The following is a 22,114-nucleotide window of genomic DNA, read 5'->3' as shown; positions in this document are numbered from 1 at the left end:
CTTTGCTTTCTTCCCCCTCCTCCCTCAGACATGAAGGTAAGCTTTAAGATTTATTACAAAATTCAAGAGCAATGCAATTTTGGTGAAAAAAATCTAAGATGACAAAATACCCTGAGCATTAAAATATATTAAAAACACCAAATTTTTTATTTCATACATTCAATCCTAGAGTGATTTTTATTAGCCTACAGAACATTAGAGCCTTGTAAAGTCAGATTTACAACAGAACTTGAAACAGCCCCATCTATAGCCTATGAAGTGCTGTTATAACACAAACTTTAAAAGTGTCAAACTTCGGTGAATTATGAAACTTAGCACTTCGCCTCTTTTTAGCTGTAATCTTATATGAAAAGGGGCTATCACAAAAACTGCCTGCCCTTGTGCTGTAAATATTTTATTATTTATTTATTTACAGCTGTTATAAAAGTGACAAACCATACGCTAAATTGCTGATTTTGTGAACCTTTTTGAAAGCTTGAATTTCGCTACAAAATATAGGGTTAAAATACATGGATAAAAATATCTGGAAAAAAGCAAAAGGATAAGACAAAACAGGAATAAGTAGGTACATCAAAAAATCAGGTTTTTAAGCCTCATATTTTAAAATGTACCGGAGGCAACAGCCCACAAGAAAAATCTGTCAGAATCACCAATTTGGGGAGTATTTAAAATAAACAACTGCATATGCTTTTTTTATTCCTTCTTCCTAGGTTCTTTTAGTTTTCTGTAACTGCTCCAAGACTTCAGCAAAAACATAGAGTATTCTGAATTTTGGGCATGGTGTTTGGGTAAATCTTTTGGTTTTCTTCTAGGCAGATAAAAATAAATTTAACAAGTATGAATATATACCTGTTTTCCACAGTGCGCAAAGTTGAACAACTACTGCTATTTCTGAAAAAATTCATGTCAGTAAATGTGCAAGACCTAAATACCTACGTGCATTTCTCTTTAAGTACATAGAAGCACAATAACTTGGGGTAGCATCCCCCTAAATTGCTAAATAAATCTGTAAGTGCTACATTTTCACATTATATCAATGTCGCAGACTGCACCTTTCTCACGTGATGTCATGCATGCTTTGGAAGATAAATATATGCCATCCTGCCAGTGAAAACTTCTTTAAAAGTTCACTCATGATCTTTTTTGACTTCATGTTATTAATCCTTATAAAATAGCTTTTTCTCCCTGCTTGAATTCATTTACCTTCTTTCATTCACCATCTGTAGCTATAGTAGAAAATGAGTAACTGAAATGTCAAAATGTTGCCATTAATTTCAGTGTTGCAGGAGAAAGCTTAGAAGTTGAAAAGAGATAATTAGAATCATAGAATCATTAAGGTTAAAAAAAGACCTCTAAGATCGAGTCCAACCATTAATGCAGCACCACCATGTTCATCATACTAAGCTGTATCCCCAAGTGCCACATCCACATGCCACACTTCAGGGATGGTGATTCCATCACTTCTCTGGGCAGCCTGTTCCAATTCTTGACCACCCTTTCAGTGAAGAGACTTTCCTGATACCCAATCTAAACCTTCCCGGGTGCAACTTGAGGCCATTTCTTCTTCTCCTACCACTTGTTACCTGGGAGAAGAGACTGACTCCCAGTTCACTTTCAGGTAGTTCCAGAAAGCAATAAGGTCCCCTTATTGAAGGGAGTCTCTTTTCTCCAGGATAAACAACCCCAGCTCTCTCAGCCACTGCTCCTAAGACCTGTGATCCATCCACTGCCCTCCTCCAGACTCACTAATTGGAAATATTAACTTTTTTATATTACATATATGTGTATATGTGTGTGTATGTTTATAGTATTTATTGATATATTTTGTTCTGAATGCCAAAAAAAACACTGCTTTCCTACCGTGCATACTTTTCCAATTCCCGCAGAGAAGGATGAAAATCCTAAGCAAATGTCACTGTTTATAATGCAAAAAATTTTATACAGAGTAAACACAACCTACCTCATGGCAGGGGGAGATAAGAGTAAGTGGAAAATGTCAGAAACACCGTCAGAGATAGAGAGCAAACCTATTCATTAAAGAAATTATTTAGTTCCTAGATCAAAATACCAAAGAATAAAAATAATAATGATCACCATCCCCACAGATTACTAGGATTCAGAGAGAAGAAAAAAAAAAATCTCTTCTGGACTAACTAAAACTACAGGATATCAAATCTAGTCATCACATTTTGTGAAAACTTTTCAAATTTTCCTCATAATGCAAATTAAATTTCATTCTCCTCACACAAAGCCTTCTCTTTCAAGATATTTTTCTGGATCAGCTCCAAGGGAAGGGAGAAGTACAGATGAGCTAAAACAAGTAACCCAGCTTATCAAACCCACTGCAAGGCTGGATGCATATGGAAATGAAATGTATTCCCAAGCAGACAGACTAGATATGTCAGTATGTTTTTGCCATCTCTGATATAAAAATAGGTGTCAGCAAAAACCCAGTATAAATTCTTGCAAGCCCCTGCAGGAATGTTGCTGTTTTCCTCTGGATTGTTCAACCAGCACAACCACCCAGAAATTTCTCATAATCAAGGAAAAAAGGTGTGGGAGAGAACCCAACCCAAACCTTCACTTCTGTTGTGCTCAAAACCCTATCAAAACCCCAAAAATTCTTCAGATTAGTTAGACAGACCTTGGAAAAAACATTCCTGAGTCTTCACCACTGACCCAGGGTTTGTCCCTTGTCCAAGAGGGAAGCGCAGGATCCCTTCCCTGGGGTACTGATGCCATCACTGGGCATCAGGAAAGAAGTCGGGAGCATTTTGTGGCCTAGAAGGAAACAAAAAAAAATGTGTCTGCTTTTAACAGCAAAAGCAATGCGAGGCATGCTCCTACAAGCTTCACCTTACTATTCCTCAGGAAAACCTCCCTGGCTTTTTCTGTTCTGTATTTTCCTGTGAGCAGGCATCACATTCGGCATGTGCGGGGGCTGTTGCCGAGTGCTCCTAAAACTCGCACTCCCACATCTTGGACGTGTGTGTCCCGGCTCATGCACACCTAAAAGACAGCAGTAAACTGTGGTAGCCATGACCTGAAGGAAGCACCGAGCACAGTCGGCCACCCTTTGAATCAATTTATGCAGACTGCACAGATGCTCTCCTCCAACATCAGTGTGGGCAACAGCAAAACACACAATAAAAAAGGAGTTTTCTTAAAAAAATGAAACTAAAAAAAACCCCAAACAATTAGAAATGTTTTGCCTTCAGGCAGCTCTTAGTTTCTCCTCCCACCCAAAAAAAGCTAACGGGTTGCTTTTGTAATCTATTATTAATTTTAATATACATAAATATAGCAATTTCATGCCTGTTCTAGAAAATTAACAAATTGAACTGCTGAAACACACTCCAGCATATGACCAAAACACATCTTGTGCTTCACTCAAACTTCTCAATTACAACTTCTCTTTTTCTGCATTTCTTTCTCTTGCTTTCACTATTTCCCTTCATTTTGCCCCAGATTTCTAAACTCCAAATTTTAGTAGATTAAATTGGTGGAAATCTTGCTCCTCAACAAAATTTGTTCTTGGTCTGCAACTGCAGCAGACAGACAGGCTGCAGCCTGAGGATGCTGGATCAGCCACGGAGCACAGACCATTTCGAATTTAGGTCGCTCTGACCCCGGTGAACAGCAACGGCGTATTTTTCCACACTTAACTGTTTTCCTGCTGACCTGCATCTTGAACAAGACAACAGTCCCACTGCAATTTAAAGAACAAAGTCAGCATAGGAGACATTTTATGACAAATATGTCAGGAAATGGCAAAGAGATTAGGAAGAAGAATTCACTTTCCCCAAGTTTGCTGCTGGAGACTGAAGTCCCAAACACTAAGACTGCATGAGGACACATCCTTTGGCTGTGTTTGCTGCCTGCATGACTGGGATACAAAGGGGGAACCGATGGCAGGCAGAAATTGTCACCATGTGAGGAAAAGCGGAGCTGAGCCAGCAGCACACATGATAAGAATTATCTCTGCTGGAGGCTGCTTGCTGCCGTGCCGGCACCTCGACCCAGCGCTGACAAACGCTGGGGGGGGAGCCGGCACCGAGGCCAGACCTCCCTGGTGATAAATACAGCACTTGGGGTGCTGAGGCTGTCAAACCAGCAGACTACCCACCTTTCTGCAAAGCCAACCCTCCCACAGTCGAGAGAGTAAAACTCGAGTAGCTGCAGGAAGGTGAGAAATGTAGCTGGGTCCCATGTTAGCGGAAGGTGAAAGGGAGGAAGCCCTGACTCTTTTCCCTTGGGGTTCTGCTATTCCCTGGAAGGTTGGAGCTTGAGTTTCCCAGCACCCAGTCTCCTGCAGTGGCTGAAGCTGTCCCAGGCAGGGCAAGCTCCAACAGCTCCTTTACAACCACACCTACTCAAGCTGATTTCTAGCTGTCCGACTCAACATTTGTATTTTTTCAACTGTAGTTCTTAAAAAAAAAATAAAAAAAGGGATTATACACTTCACGCAACACAGTAACTAGTCTGTTTATACAAAAGAATGGCTCTTGCACAACTGTGTGCACAACTGTTCAATTACACATGAATCCAGAGGGGAAAGGCTTAATGGATAGCAATTTTAGCTTGCCCCATAATTCTTATCCTGTTGGCTCAAAACTGCAGTGCTCCCCCATGGACATCCTCGAGCACAGGCAGCATGGGCAGTCCAAAGTAAGGTAACCTGGGAGGATTTTTTCCCACTGGCTATAGGCTTAGCCAAAGATTAACAGAGAGTTCACCAGAGAAGCAAAACCTACTGAATATTCACTAGCAAATAAAGCAGCCAAGCTTGCCGTAGAATCATTGCAAACGATTCACGAAGGGGAAAACCAATCTGGACAGGTCCTACTACGAGAAGGAACTTTGTTTTAACGGGTTTTGGATAAATGTTACTGGATCTTTTACCTGGAGCATGACCAGAAATAGCATGGCCAGCAAGATTAGGGTAATGATTGTCCCTCTGTACTTGGCACTGGTGAGGCTGCACCTCAAGTCTTGTGTTCACTTTTGGGCACTACAAAAGAAGACATTGAGGTGCTGGAGAGTGTCCAGAGAAGGGCAATGAAGCTGGTGAAGGGTCTGAAGCACAAGTCCTGCGAGGAGCAGTTGAAGGAACTGGAGTTATTTAGCCTGGAGAAATGGAGGCTCAGAGAGGACTTTATTGCTCTCCACAACTGTCTGAAAGGAAATTCTAGAGAGGTGGGGGTTGGTCTCTTTTCCCAGGTAACAAGCAATAGGACAAGAGGAAATGGCCTCAAGTCACACCACGGGTGGTTTACATTGGATTTTAGGAAAAGTTTTTCCCCAAAAGCACTTGAACAGGCTGCCCAGGGAAATGCTTGAGTCACCATCCCTGGAGATACTTAAAACATGTAGAGATGTGGTCCTTAGGGACACATTAATGGTAGCTTTGGCAGCAGCAGGTTAAGGGTTGGACTTCATGATATTAAATGTCCTTTCCAATCTAAAGGATTATCTGTTTTTCAATTTTAGAAAACAGAATAAGGAGATGTGTCAGAATAGATCCAATCTGGGGTAAAAAGAGCCCCCACACTTCATGTAAATGGACATACATTACATGAAAGACCTGAGAATGAAATTATAAAGGGAAGAAAAGCCAGTATCATCTTTGTATCATGCCAACAGAAAGCAGATCTGTCACAGTAAGTAAAGTTCATATTGTCTAATTTAGTTAATAGGTTTCTAGAGAAAGAGGAAAGTTCATTCATAGGACACAATTTTTTTTCACTGGTGAGAGATCTGCAGGAAAATCAGAGAGACAGACAGTCTTCTCATAACTTTCATACATATAAAAGTCTAATAAGCAATTAGGACTTACAGACGTTAGGAAAAGGAGTTGATCCCTTCTCCAGTCCATTACCCAGACAACTGAAGATTATTCTCTACTATCTAATGGCTTGTAAGATCTAGTACTAGAGACCACAAGTGCTAGAGCCTTTTCCCAATTTCTGTAGCAGTTCATTCTCTGGGTTTATGCACCTACAAAATGAGTACTTTTATGTTTTTCTCTGTTAACTCATGATTCTTGTCACATCACCTATTTCTTTTGTATTTCAATTTTATTTTGCCTTCAATTTAATTTCTCACATTTGTGCTTTTCTTTCCTGAAATCCTTCAAATATTGTTCATCTCCCACAAGGGATAAAGCATCTACAACTGTCTACAAGTCGCCTCTGCAGTATATACAGTTGGGCGTCTTTACATAGCCAACAGCTGTAAGGCTCCATCCCATTGTATTTCAGACCCTTGATAGTAATATTCCCAAGTATTTTATGGCATTACACCCTTTTTGAGGTTCCTCTATAACGTGCAATAGTTTTCTTTGGGATTAACTTTTGAACAGTTAATTACAGTTTTACATTTTGTTTCTGACCTCTTTAGATTCTTTTGAACTTTGAATATTTGTCTAGACATGTATTTTCAGCTCTTCATAATTCAAATGTCATTCAAACAGCATCTGAATCCCCTTCATATCATCAGCTTAGTTTAGAAAGTACAAAAATGAAGCCTTTTGGAGAGACAAAGCAGGACAAAGTTTTTCAAGAAACACGCACAGCTAAATCCTGTTTTATTACACTACTCATCAGATTACTTTTGGTGAAGCAATTTTGACTGAAAGTCGTAAAATACTGGCAGAAATTACATATAACCTATTTTGAAGACAAAAACCCCCGACAACCCAGAATTAAAGTTATATAAGCTTAGACTGAACTTCTTTAATAAAGCAATGGGAAGCTGCAAACTGAAGAGAAAACATCACTAACAGATCCATGGATCAGAGATTATATTGCCATACTGGAGAAAAATAGATACGACAGAGACGCCAATCTACTGGGAATACTAAACAACTTTCCTGCTTAAAAGGCAAAAAAATGCAGAAATTGATTCTTTATAGAGTTACAGCTAGGTTATTTTTAGCAGCCGGGGAGTTATTTTTTTATTTGCTAGTCTAAGAACAACAGTGCCTCCTGCAAACAAAATGCAGGAAGTCGGGGAAGAAAAAGAAACAGTTTGCACTGAAGACTAGAGCTTGGAAATGGAAGACTGTTTTCAAGAATTTTTCTGCGGTAGATAAATATAGAAGAGAAAGGTGATGTAGGGACCATATGGCATGTTAATTCCAGTTGTGACAACAGCTCTGTTCTCTGTCTATCCCTTTGCTAGACTGCTAGAAAACACGCAACTTGTGTCACTGACACCAACTGCAAAACCCAGTCTCATCAGGCATGGCAAATGTTAATGTATAAGTAAATAAAAGCTTGGGGCACCGGAAACAAAAACTGTGAATGACCAGTCCTGCAAGCCAACTTTCTCCTAGTGGGGAGCATTGCTAAATGCACAAAGGACCACAGTAGTGACTTCTTAGGTGTTCACGGAAGTTAGGGTAAACCAAACAAAAATAACCCTGGAGCGAGGAGAAAACATGCAGCCTTTGAAAAAGAGCATAAAAGACAACAAGAACAAAAAAACATCCAAACAACATGCTTGGAAAAGGAGTCTGGGACATTCTTCTATAAATCCAACCAGTCTGTACTGCACTAGCACAAAAAAAGCAAACTTTAAGTATCAAACACGGTGCTGGCACAGGAGCTGTGGGTAAGAGCACACCACCTTTGTGGGAAGGGACAGCCCCAACAGCCCAGTGATTATACACCCACATTTTCCTTCCAGGTGAAGGGATGAGGAGAGGACAGGGCTGTCTTATACTGGCACTTCAAAAACAGGCCCACAAACAGCCTGCATCAGGATGCTGGGAAGTGGGCATTTGGATTTGGGGCATGGAAAGAAACAAAACAGCCTCTGTTTTCACATTCTGTACTACAGCATGTCAGAGGGTGGCTGCTTCTGCTGGAGGGAGACCTCAGCTTTGTCTTCATACCTTAGTCTCCTCAACAGGCAGGCAGGCAAGTACTATACTTAAAGAAAACAAAACAAGACAAACAAATGAAATAACCAACGCCCAAAAAACCAAAACCCTCCCAAAACAAAACTACAACCCAAACAAAAAACCCTCTCCAACCACTCAATATATAAATAAAAGAAAAAAGAACACCCACCCACCGACCCCCAAACCCTCCGAATTCAATTAGATTATAAGTACCTGCTCCCAGAATCATGTAATCTATTTCAAGCTTGAAAAACTATAGGATACTGATTCTCTAGGAACCACAGATGAGAAGAGCCTCTCAGACATCCAGAAAAAACATTTAGTAGCAAAGAGATGTGGAACTGGTAAAACTGAACAGGATGCTTGGGCAGGACACAAATTCTTCAATTAAGCAACTGGTTGTCAAATTATATTTCAGGCAGGTAAATCAAGACACACTCGGAGGTTTCTTTATCTTTAGGTAATTTCAAAATGTTATTGCTGCCATTACTGAGCTATAAGGAGCAAAGCATGTGAAAAAAGGAAATTGTTCTTGCTAGGTAATGTAATTCAAACTCTAAATATTTATTTACTTTTGCAGGGGAAAGGGAGCAGCAGGCAGCTGAAGCACAGCTGGGATAACTCAGCAGCAGGAGCTCCCCCGCACCATGGCATCTGGGTGGGCCTGCACGCTGCAGGGGAAGGGGGAGCACAGCCAGGCTGGAACACACCACAGCTGCGGTCTCAGGGGCTGAGGCTCACTCTTGCCACCAAGCATGCAAACTCAGCCATTAAGACATTGCCCATGTTCCACCCATACTGATGAGATGAGGCAGTGCTCCTCTCTTTGCTACACCCCCCTGAAAGGGTCTCATGGGTGTTTGCCACAACCTTACCCCAAGATCTGGTCAGGAGTCCATCCCAATCTGAGACCAGCTTCCTTAGGTACTGTTCCGGCATTGATCAGCAACCTCTCTGAATTAAAATGAGGCCATTTTGGCCCAGCAGACATCACCAGGATGCTGTAGCTAGTGTGTCTGGGGCAGGGTAAGGCTGTCCAAAGAAGAGGCATGGTGATGAGGATGGATGGCTGCAGGCACCCTCTGCACTTGAATAAGCTGTACTCCAGCAGGAATATGGCTTTGCCTGCCTCTCGTGTGGTAGGAAGACCTTTCTCTCTCTTCTGAAAAAGCCCTTGGGTTACACTGGTGGAACTGCTTGTAGGGGTGCAGCAGAATCAAGATAAAGAATTGATTCAGGTTAAAAATAATGTCCTTTCCCCAAAAGGAGGTCGGGAAGACATGGAGAAGCACAATTTAGAGCCTAGTTCAATTCTGAGTGCATTTAATGGTGAGAAACATGGATGATTTCCTTTAGCTTTGTTCAGTTTTGCTTAAAAAATCGTAAGTTTTATCTACTTTATTTAACACATATGACATGCCCTCCTCACAGCACTGATTACTCCTTATAAATTCATACCTGTGCAGCATTAATCATGATGGGAAAGCTTGAAATCCTGGCACAAACACAGCATCACGTTGTTTTGGTTTGGGGTGTTTTTCCCCTCAAGCTGCAGAGGAGGACTGCACATGAGAAGACTCACTGCATGTTCAGATGAGAAGATACAGCAGCCTTCAGACACAGGCTGCAGTTGTTCTGCTTCAGAGTCAACACTCTCTGAGGCTGGCATGGGACATAAAGCACCTCTGAGCTCTGAGTAGTACAGAGACACCTGAGAATCTGAGTGTTTCAGCTGCATTCTGCTCACAGGTTTAACAGTAATCCTCATGACCAGAAAGGCTTAAAAAGCCCTTTTTATTTTGATTTTTTTTAATAAAAGCTCAGGATCTAGAATAGCCTCAGTTTTGGCCAAATTAGTGTTGTGATCTTATTTTACCTGTTGATTTCCAGATCTGTCAATTTAGTACCACTTAAAAATTAAGATAAAAACCTACGTTTACTCCCCTCATAAAGATTTAAAAAATTATCAGGAAACAAGAAACATACAGAGTCACTACAAAGCAGACTTGGTTAAATATACTTCTGCAAAGAGGTTACTGTTCAGTCAACTCTGTTTTAACTGTATTTCTTGATATTCCAGTCTTTTTGTCACTTATTTTCAGGCAAAAGTCTTCTTTAGTTAGACTGCAGAATTAGTTGAACTGAGATCTAATAAATAATGCTTATTTCCCATGCTAAGATTAGTTTTTCTTAACTTTACTGAGTTAGGTAAAGAAGTGACAATCCAGTTGTGCACACATAAATATTGATATGCAACAGAAAAACGCGGTTATTTTCTACTGTGAGTGAACAATCGCTGCCAAAAATCCCCCAAATGAGATCTGGTGAAAAGGCCATACCTTACCAGCACCCCAGGCATGCACATGCCTTGATAGTCCCACACAACTCCAGTTCTTGCCAACTTTGGATAGAAACAAGAGCTCACAGCAGCCTTTGAGGGTCTTATGAGAACAGGTCCAAGGAACTGAGGTTACAAGTTACTTTACCATATAGGAAGTTAACCATGACAGGAAGTAAAACAGGCATGCTCCCTACTGCTGGCAATTTTTTTGGTTGTTGATTAACGGAGAAGTAGTACGGCACGAGTTATGTAGCACTTCAACAGACTTATTTTTTTCAAATATGCAGAAATTAAATGGCAGTAAAACTCACCAATATAGGTCCAGCTGATACAATTCAATGCCACTGCAAAAAATCTGTGACCGTACACAAGTAAGATGATGCAGAATCTGTCAATATCCAGGACTTGAAGTGTAATATACAGTCCACATATCAAAAGAATGAAGCACCTACCCCTAATAATAGCTCCCCTTGTAGCTGGGGGACTAAGCAGTTGTATGTAACTCGGCTTTCACAATGGGATCCCAAAGGTCCAATTCCGAAAAGCAAACAATGATTTAATAACAAACTCAGTGCAACCATTAAAACAAATGAATATTAACTTGTTTCTGGTTCAGGTATGTGAATACTAATAGCAATTTTGGGGAAAAAAGTCCTCATGGGCTGATCCTAAACATTTAGCAGTTACTTTGACAATAAGTCTTTTCATATTTTGGTATACTAATGCAATGTCCGTGTTCTCAAAACCAGCCTGAAGGGTTTCTAAATTAGTATGTCAATGTTACCATGGTAACATAATGTACTACCAAAATGCACCACTTTTTATACATCCACTATAATCAAGTTAGTGACCAAGCAAGTTATAAAAATTCTTGCTTTTTCAGTTTTGGGGCTTTGGAGTTTTATTGGAATTTTTTCTTTGCATTTTGTTCTTTTAACTATTTATTATTAGTTTTGCTATTCTTACAGATTTTAAAAAATGTTATTAAGAATGTATCTTGTTTATCATGCAGGAACAGATCCTATATAAACAGAAATAGAATCATCACCACCAGCAACAAAAACTAGTTCTTAGGAACTGGTAAGGGTATCTGTAGTTTGAGTTCCCAGGTACATAAAGGTTTAACACCCCATCTCTGGTTTTACTTTCGCAGACTGCTCACAAACAGAGACATTCTTTCCTTGTCACAATACTATTTAAAACACAGTGACACCTCACTCTCAGAACTTCTTACACACCAGGATCCTGCCAATCATGCTGTTTCAGCTGCCCTGGGGCATGCTAAATGGCACTGGATACCCTAAAAGTCAACCTGCCATCCTTAATCAGACAATCTTCAAACTGAGAATATTCATGTTAAAAACATTCTCATATAAAGTTCAGTTTTCATAAGACATCATCTTCACAGTCATCCAAACAGACCAGAGTATCTGTTCTACATTTACACAAATTTGTTAAAAGTATGAGTTCCTTTGTATCTCAAAAAGAAAACCATCACCTGGAGAATAAATGCTCTCAGTACAGCCATCCCTCACTAACCAGTGCCTTTGTACAAGGGCTACTATAGGACCCCGCGGGGACAAGGAGCCACATCCATCCCAGCACGTTTTCACACAATGGTCTTTATTCAAATAGCATCAAGTATTTGAAATAAGATCTTGAAGGCTTGTATTTGGATATTTTCTATTACAAGATATTTCTATCTCATCGTATATTTTTTTATCATAAGCCTGCTGCAACAACCTCCTTGGGGTATTCCTGGGGTCTTGCTGTTTATAAAAAGAAAAATTATAAAAATATTGAGATTACATGAACTTATATCTGACTCTTGCTGTGTTGAAAGAAAAGAGAAAAAAAAGTCATTGGTTCCTCCTGGTTGTGTCAATAAGAGCTTGATGTATTGGTTTATAAATCACCTGCTGATAGCACTAACATTCTAAGTTGATCTCTGAGTTCAATGATTTGTAAAGTTAGATTTTTTTTATTATGAAAATTAATAGGAATTTCTGGTCCCTTTATTAGTGGGATAATACTTTTGATCTGGCTGACTAGTTTTTATTCTTCTAGATGATGCAGTCATTTATACTTGAGAGGTAATGCCAAAGCATTTTTGATTAATCTACTGAAACAACTGGCTATATTTTATATTCCTTTCAGAAAGCTGGAGGGAAAGGAAGAAACAGTGTCCAAAGACACTATGCAAATCCCTCCAAAAACACATATAAAAGCCCAGAGTTGCTCCTTGTCTCCCTTTGCCCCACAAAACAGCAGTAAATGAGCCAGTAACCTGGGATTCCTGTCCCACTCCACCCCCAGCTTTCCAAAAAGTCACATTTGGAAGACATAAAGGAGAACATCAGCCAAAATATACTATATATGTGTGTAGTGGCATATATATATGCACACACACCACACAGAATCTCTCTATGTATGTATATATGGCACTACAGTTTAACTCATGTGATTTCTAATGTGGATGCACTTATTTAGGTATGAGTGACTTCTTGCTGTATGGGTGGAGTTTTGGGAAAGAGTATATTATAATCTTTTAAAAAACACATATGCATGAATGGGCCACCAAAACTAAATTACACATAAAGCTCAAATGTATCACTGTCCACCTTTAGCCTGCTTGACTTTCTGACTTTAAATGTCTAGTTTAGCAGAACTGTACAGTCTGCAATACACTGCAATAATTTGTGTGTGTGGCTTTGTCTCCTGATGATTACATTTTATAGGCTATAGCTAAAATAACAGGTGGCTCAGGGATTTTTCATATACAGCACTGAACACATACCTGAGCAAAAAAGCAAAAAATCCCACAATCTTATTTTCATTCACTAAAAAGTAAAAAAGCCCTGTATCTGCAAATGCTCCAAATGTCACAAGAAAACTAAGTTCAAAAGCATTAGCAATTGTACATTCCCCTATTATGTTATAAAAGATGCAGTGTGAAAAATCCTTTAGGATAATCTTCTCCGAATCATTAATTCTATATCATTTACATGAGAAAAGAAACACCAGATCTTTTTACGCAGTTTGTCACAAAAAACACAGCCTGGGGTACTTCTCACTAAACTTTGAGGTCTCACAACCTGCTCTTTCCCCAGCTTTTTTGAAGGACAGATCCTTACTTTAGGATTATCCTATTTACATCATTAGGTAAAATAATCCTCTCACACTCCAGAAGTCATAACAGCTGCATCTTAATTGGAAAGAAAAACCGATAAGGACCAGAACCAACAACTGTTACTGCAAACTAGTGGCTCTGAATGCCAAGCAGCTCCCTTTCTGCCAAGAAAACAATACATGAGTTGTAAAAGTAAGGTGCTTGAAAACAAATCAAATACCAAAACTGAAGCACTGCCAACAAGGACATTGTATTCTAATGATAAAAATGCATGAAACATCAGCCAATTTCAAGCTGCAATAATTTGAAAATAATTCTTACATGTAAGACATAATTTATAGGAAATAATTTGAAATACCAACTGTAGAATTTATGACTTAATAGCTGGAATGCCAAATGCTAAAATGGTTCACACACCTTGTTGTTTTTATACTATGTGAATTGCTGTCGTGGTGTAAAAATTAAAGTTATTTTCACTGATGACCACACTGAGAGCGTGCCTGCCCTCTTAGGGTGAAGAGCACTTGCGGGTCAGCAGCAGCAGAGCTCTCATTTTATGTCCCTTTGCAGCACAACTGGTTGCCTTCCTTAAAATACCTAAGTTTTACTGGAGAATTCTGCTCCTTGTCAGAGGAACATTTAAATTATAGAGTCTTCTCTTGTCGAGGGTAACATTTAAGAACACGAAAAAAATGAAATTTCTGTGACAGTGTAAAAAAGTTGCTAATTTGCAAGAGGAGAGCAGTACAGGTCTGGGTGCTTCTCCATCACCTTGACAGTGACACATGGAAGGAAGGAGAGTGGCTGCTGGGCTGACACCCCCTACTGCACTCCTCGCTCCCCCTCTCCTCTACCTGATGCAAGGACAGTCCGAGGGTAAGGAAGAAAAACACCGTTTTGAAGTGTTTTGCAGTTGCTTAGCAACTGCTATAAAGCCCCAAGAGATTTCAGTGGATGAACTGGCACATATATCTCTCAACACGGTGACAGTTAAATGAAGAACACCACCACATCACAGACCCAGGATGGCCCCAGCCCCAACAGCAGCATGTCCCTCCTCACCTTTCAAACCTGCTTCCAGTTTCCTCTTACTCATCCATCCCAAAACTCCCAGAATCACGGAGAGGCAAAGCAAAGCACCTGTGTGCTGGTGATGAGATTATTTTTAATTGCAAAGAGGCCAGCTACACCCTTTCCTCGGTTACCGCACACAAACAAACCACAACTGCCTCAAAAAGCAATCGAGCTGGAAAAGCTGTTCCTGGACTTGCCTTCCTGTGCTAGAGACCAGGTTTCTTCCCAAGCCATGCAATGTATAGGCAGTGACCATTACTGGCAATTTTCACACCTGTTACCAGTTTCGCTGGGAAGCGATGGCCAAATTGCACAAAACTTCGCTCTTCACGATGACACACCTTTGTCATGCCAAGTGTTTTCAGATTTTCAAACTTGATATATATATATATGTGTGTGTGTGTATGTGTGTGTGCATGCGTGTATTCGCAGATTTTGATGTGGAACAAAAACTCTTCCACTGCTCTTCTGTAAACTGCCACTAGGAACATATAATTTATATAAACTTGAAAAGACGATACAAGGACGCTATGCTCAAAAAAATTTTTTGTTTTACAGATGCTTCACTTCACAGAAGAGTATATATGGAGAGAAAACCACCACCACCACCACCCTGCAGTGCAACAAGTTTGAAGTTATCAGTATAGAATATTATGCTAAGTAAAAGTAAATATTAATGCTGAAAATTAAACCATTTCTAACCACTGTAGCAGTTAGGTTCAGAAACAGCTTTCTAAGGACAGAAAGATAGCCAACTAACTGCAGCCACATATAAGCTGTCTATCCTGTCCCTTCCACAGCTGGCAGAAGAGAAGGACCACCTCCACCACTCAAGCAGGTTGGAGAAGCCATACCCACACCTGCCTGTTTCTTTTCACTGATGGCATGGGCACTGTGACAACAGGGGATTCCACCTTGAGGACAAGCTGTCCCAGAGTGTGAGGGGCTGCAGGGGCCATTCAGGGACCCTTCCCTATTCAGCTTCCCACCTGCAGTGCAGGGAGAAGGCCAGAGCTGGGAATCCGTCTGGCCCCAGTGGTTTTGTGTGTTTTCTGTGAACCTTAATAGTACTTGTGCACTTCTCTCATGCGTTACCTTTAAAATAAAATAATTTTAATAAAATGTTGCCCCTAAGGTAAACCCATAAGAAACATGCCACCATATTTCTAAGAAACAGAAATGCTCAGAGTCCATTTGAATTTCAAGGTGCATCTTGTTTACTTATTGTAAATAAGTAATTTATTTATTTCAATGCTTAAACCAGGAAATTCCTTCATTTTAGTCTTTACCTCCTTTAAACTAGTACCCAGCACTTTTTCAAAACTTATCTGCTCTAAGTTATCACCAGTGAGTTTTACATCTGACAATGTGGTGGTACCAAGCAGACCTCTGTGACAGTGTTTCACAAACAACTCACTTGGCACATCTGAGGGACTCATTACATTCTTCATGCTCATAATTCTTAGTAGAACAGTAATAAATAATACTTTCTTAATTCTTAAGAAAGGTATTGTTTGCAAATCTTGCCTAAATACCTAGTAGCAGTTAACGTTCAGAAGTTTTCTGATTTAACACTGACCCAGTGATTTTAATAGCCACACAATCCTAAGTGTTTTTATGTGAACACTGGAAATATTGGTAAAGGCCTCAATAAATAGGTTTGGTGATATTCTTTTATTTTTTTTTAACTTTTATTGTTGTTCTTTTTTTGTTAACAGCATGACCACACAGAAGCATTGCCAACTGCCTTCAGTGGGAGCCAATGAATGTAGCACAATTTTGAATAATCTGGCAAACAAAACTGGCCTTAAGACTTTCTGGCATCTGTTAAAAAACCCCACCACCAAACCTGAAAGGACAACAACAAAACCCCCTTTGGCTTTCCAGGATGGTATTAAACAGTTACTTAACTAATACTTGGAACCATGACACAGGTTGGACTCATGTCACTCCTGTTTCATTCATGAAGAAAACCACTCAGTCAGTGGAAGAAAAGTGCAACAATTATTGCAATTCCTGGCTCCTGAAGGTAGGTTGCATTCCCTCTGCCAGGCCATAATGCAATGCTCAAGTCTTCCAAAATGACATGGCTCCCTTTGCTCCCATAGCCACAATTATTTTGTGAAGCTCCAAAAAGTACATACTGAGTTTGTTTAGTACCTTCAATACCAAATAGTACCATAACAAGTTGTATTTCATTTCATCATTCTTTAAGCTGCCTTTTATCTTATTATTCTTTTTTTTCCTTCCCTGTACAATTTGCTTTTGTAACTGATGATAATTCTTATTGCATACAAACCCATTCATCTAGAAATGCCACTGGACTAGACTTGTTCTCTGTGATCAGTGACTCCACAGCAAGTCTCTGTTGCATTACAAGCCTTTCCCTACCACCTGCACGGAAAAGTCTTCCCAGCAGATATGATTCTGCAGATGTCCTGTAACAAGCACAAATGAAGGTCCTTCTGAAAAGATCTTCTTCTAGGTCTTGATAGAAATGTTACTAATACTCATTTTGAAAGATTGCCTGGTGATACAACGTAAATTAAAAGAAGACCAAAAACACAGTGGAGCACACTGAATTGATTTAAACAGTATTAGCTCTTCAGAGGTGGAAAGGATGTAAAACAAAGCAAAAAGATTACTGTTTGAAAGTGTAATGACAAGGTGACTTGGGATGGCATTATGAAGACAAGAAATCAACATTTTGATAATAAATAAAAGACGACAGATAATGTTAGGATATCTCACCAAGAGTTTCAATATTGGGTACAACAGAGAAGAAGGAACCAACAAAAATATGTAAAGACGGATGATATGATCAAAGCCACAGGCTTGGGAAATGCTCTTTCAAGCAATATTCAGAATTGATGTAAGTGGGACAAGGCTGCTCTCATCCAGGCTAGAAAAATGACAGCACAGTACTTCAGTAGTAGGATGAGACACATGGATGGCAGATTTCACAGCATGGGCAGATAGAGAAGCCTGCATCTCAGGCATGCTACACTGGGAAAATCTTCAAGATATGGGCTTCCCCTGCTTGTGAGGACCTTGAGAGAAATAAAGCAGGGGCAGGAAGGACTTATCAGTTTTTATTCCACTCCTATAGTATGTGATGACTGCTTTTTTTTAATATGTTCATTTTTCGTTATTATTATAAAAGATTAACAGGTTTAAGGCAGAGAGAAAATGATATTTTCTGATTCAAGTGGATTGCAGAATTTTTACCTTAGGGAGAAATTATGAAACTGGTCTAAGTGCTACTTTGTCTGGAAAGATCATCATAAAGGTTCCCTAAGACACAAGGCTCTCAGTAGACTAACTTGACAGAAATTGCACTAGCTAGACAAGAAAGTGACCTTTATCAATAAGAAATATTGAAAATATTCAGGGATTTAAAAGGCCCTGAAAGCAAATCAAAGATTCCAGCTGAGCAAAGGATGACTTAGAAGAGAGACTAATGTTAACCTTGTTTTCATGTACTTCAAAATTTTACAGACAAACCCCATATCTATATGGAAATAAAAGTTGTAATCTAACCATACTGAAGGCAACACAACCATTAAAAACTTTTGTAGACTATTTAAGGACTTAGTTTCAACAGAGAGTACATTTAAAGAAGCACAAATCATCTCAGGTGACAGCTCATATGTAATAGGGTTGTTAAGAAGATCCCCCCGGACTCCAAAACTATGCTAAAATCGTGCTAGGTACAAAAGGCAGTGAAACAGAATTACACCTAGTATGGTTTTGCTCTTTGGGAAGGAAAAATGCAATTACTTTTTCAAGGCTGTATCAGTTCTGCATTCATAACTGGGCCACCTGACTTCTCCTGCAAATGTAAAAAATGGAAATGAACCAGTAGTAAAAATTAACCTCACTGGCCTGTTTCTCAGCATTAGCAACTTATTTTCTGAATGCAATAAGCAACTTCATTTTGTAGACAAAATGCAAATGGAGTCCCCAAAGGCACCACTGTAGCTGGGTTTCTGTCCTCTTTACAAAAACATAAAGCTTCCAAATTTTTCCATTGCAGAGCAAGGGCACTGAGGCAGTGGTGCAAGGTATAGAGTCACGCTTTGATTGGTACCCCTGGCTTGAAGAAACCAAATACTGTAACGATCTCAAGCTACAGCAACAATCTCAGGAAGTCACAACTCTGTCACAATGTTCTGCACAAAAGCACCTGGTGCAAGTCAACCTTTGTGGAACTTGCAATTGCTGTTTCATCACCACTGAGCTTGGTGTGACAGCATCCTCTAACTGGCAGACTTCAGGAAGAAAACATCCTAAAAAATTAGCTCATCCAACACCTTCACACTTAATGAAAACTCCTTTCCAGCTGTGAGGAAAAGCAGGAAACTCCTATCCTGGTACATGTTGCTAAACCCATTCTGAAGATGTGACATTAAGTCCCTAAAGAAAACCTAGTACACTGCTAGTAAACTCTTCCTTGGGGAACACCATGTAAATATTTCAAGTAGTTGAACAGGAACTTCTGACAATTACATTGCCTCTTCCCTGTGGAGTTGGGAAGGGCAGAACTACGCCAGAAAGCGATGGCTAAACCAGTGACAGCCCATGCTTGCTCACTGCTGGCCATGCTGAGCCTATTTCTGGGTTGCTGGGCAGCTTCAATTACAGGCAGGTCCTGCTCTTATTGAAGAATTTCACATCAAACATTTGCAGCATTTCCAGATATATCATGAAAAGGAAATGAAAATCAAGTTTCATGCTTTAAAATATGAACAGGACTTTTTCTTCTTGTTTCAGATGGCCAAACAGCCCTTGAAATTGAAAATCACAGCACACATGAGCATTACAGTCTTTGGAAGAAAAAGAGCTAGAGGAAAGACAGAGGAAGGGATAATTTAAAAACATAGAGACAAGAAGGTAAAGAAGAGCAGGGAAGGGAGAATGAAGCTGTCAGCACAAACCGATTTATTCTTCACACATGTTTGTGATACCTAAGAGACAACTTCTTCACTACTACTGGATACTTCTAAATGATTTTCAAGAGACAATTGCAGGGACCCAAGAAAGGAATCTATTCAAGTGTAAAAGGCGTTACCACTAAACTAAAGTGAACAGTACAGTTCATAAGGATTAAAGGATTTACCAGATTAATTTTTGAAAATTAAACAGCAAAAAAAGTTTCAAACTTCCTAGTGGCTGCGATTGATGTGTTAAGTGTGGAACTAAACAAGTTCTCAGAAATAGAGAATTGTTTCTTCCATCTTCCAAACAGATTTTATTATTACTATTGTTATTTTTGCAAGTGCATTTCTAAGATGTTATTTCAAGATCTGTGAACAGGCAGGAAAAAGTAAACCCCACAACATATTTGAACGTGAAGCAACAGAAGAAAAAACATGGCATTGCCATGTACTTTAACGGTAAAAAGCAAAATGCTTATGGGAACAAAGATAACGGGTTTTGCAACTTCATATATAAAATCTCAGGTCTGAATGCTCTATCACTAATATTGGCCAAGATATAAAAGAAGAAAACCTCTTCAACCCCTAAAAATATAATAGTAATGATGGTGATCATTTAAACAAGGGGAAAACTGACTTTAATGGGGGCTATAAGGCAAGATTCATGGCTTTGAAGGGACATGATCAAGAGCTGTTCAAGTGTCCCTTTTTCCCCACAAAGTTAACAAGTTCATTACCAAGGATGCTCACAGACAGCTTCCTCCAACACTACCCCTGAGGATCACCTGGTGGTTTATCTGCACACACCAAGAGACTACATATAATTTTAGCAGCCATCTTTGTCCAGCTTCCTAGTTTTAAAGAACACCATCAGACAGACCCACACAGCTACCGTGGGCTGTAGAATCAAGGCTGAATACCAGCAAAGCAGGAATTATGCTCATACAGGACTCCAAAACGTATTTGCATAAATACAAAGTATTGAGTCCTCTATACACATACATCAACTCAGGCCAGTTTTTACATGTTTACTGCTTAATTTGGAGCTACCTTTTCAAGAAAGAGGAGTCCAGCTGAGGGTGAACCCTCCCTCTTCTGACCCAGAGCCTTTTGCTCTCTGCTTTCTCTCCTCCAGATCTCCTCCCGGACAATTTGTGCCCACTTAAACATAATGTGCACCGGAACAAAAATGTAATTATGTATAAGCAGCCCCCAAGAGATATCATCTAATAAAAATAGCTTTATTTAAAGCAATTTTATCCCTCTTTTTTTTTACTATACACAGGTAGCATATTTAAGTGTAAAGGAAAAATATCTCAATGGCTCCATGAAGCACATAAAATCAGTGTGGCCTGTATGAAATGGCATTAGTATATTTAAAAAAAAAAAAATATATATAAACACTCTGCTCCTCCCTTTTCCATCTCTGATATTCTCCAGCTTGTCCTAGCCCCCAAGTATGTTTACACAGGAGACAGAAACAGGTAGGTATATACATACCTATACACGTGCACATTCATATCCAGGGATAGGTATAAAATGTTAACTGTTTGGATAGTGGAATTAATACAGAAAAAATAACTTGCCTAGAGTTGCAAGGCCTGTTTGGTCTGCTGTTTGGAGGCTTCTAGTAACAAAATCACAGAACAGCTGAGGCTGAAAGGCACTTCTGGAGATTGTCTAGGCCAAGCCTTTGCTGACAGCAGGGCCACCTATAGTGGGTTGCCCAGAACCATGGCTCAGCTGGGTTTTGAAAATCTCCAGGGATGAACACTCCACAACCTCTCGAGGCAACTTATGCCAGTGTTCAAGCATCCTTAGAGTAAAATTGTTTTCTTACATTTAAATGAAATTGCCACTATTTCAGTTTATGCCTGTTGCCTCTTGTCCTGTCATGGGATACCACTGAGAAGAGCCTGGTTCCATGTTCTTTACTCATCCCCATCAGGTATTTATATACACTGATAATTTGCATACTTAATTTAAGTGAAAAGCAGGAGAAGAAACCAAACAAACTCTGTATAGGATCCTAATGCTTCCAACACTATGGTCGAAAAAGCCAGAAGTAAAAATCACTATAAATGGCAGAAGTACATGTTTCTTGGAGACAAGAAAAGCATTAATCCAGTTTCAGCAAGCTTGCAAAAAAAAAATTTAAAAATCAATGGTAATTCAACACCAGATGGATTTAGTATCTGTAGATATCTTCTAAGAATTGATGTGTTTTAACAGTTAGTTGCAGACTTGTTTTTGTTGCAAATTTAGGCTTCAGAGTCATGGTGAAGTAACATATGAAAGTATAAGTTGCTTTATAGCATAAGGAAAGAGAAAACACTTGCAAAAACTCTGGCTCTTTAGACAGTTAAAAATCAGAGTTGATAGTAAAAAAGCATCCCAGGTTTTCTACACATACCATAGAAAAAAAACTCGTCAAGCCACACCAGAGATGAAGAACCCAAATCTTGTACACTTTAGCACGGGATGGGAGCAAAATCTGCTTGGCTCCCAGTGGAGAGCCTGTAGCAGGATCCTTAAGGCACCCAGTGCAGCAAATCTGCCAAGAGCCAGCAAAAAAAAAGAGCAAAATAAATGTGACTTTAAGCAGTAAGCACCTACATGTCTCAGAGCCCTGCAGGCAGCAGTGAAGCTGTCAAGACTTAGGTCAGTAATGTGCCACCACTGCCTGAGACACCTCTGAAGAGCAGGAGAGGCAGAAGTAGCTCCCT

General features: G+C 39.6%; 1 protein-coding gene across 7 annotated transcripts in view; it reads right to left on the bottom strand.

Moving 5' to 3' along the window:
• Positions 1–22,114, bottom strand: part of FAM110B (family with sequence similarity 110 member B) — a 113,863-nt gene that overhangs the window by 31,610 nt on the left and 60,139 nt on the right. Inside the window, exon 3 of one of the 7 annotated variants that reach the window (XM_027638756.1) lies at positions 2,645–2,781. The exons of the other annotated variants lie outside the window; for them this stretch is intronic. The gene's annotated coding sequence lies outside the window, so the exon portion shown is untranslated. The remainder of the gene's footprint in view (positions 1–2,644; positions 2,782–22,114) is intronic. 7 annotated transcript variants of the gene reach the window in all.

This window comes from Corapipo altera, unplaced genomic scaffold (assembly GCF_003945725.1).
Source record: "Corapipo altera isolate COAL_440 unplaced genomic scaffold, ASM394572v1 49, whole genome shotgun sequence".
NCBI classification, from domain to species: domain Eukaryota; kingdom Metazoa; phylum Chordata; class Aves; order Passeriformes; family Pipridae; genus Corapipo; species Corapipo altera.
Note: the sequence above shows the minus strand (reverse complement) of the source record. Positions and strands in the feature narration are given on the sequence as shown.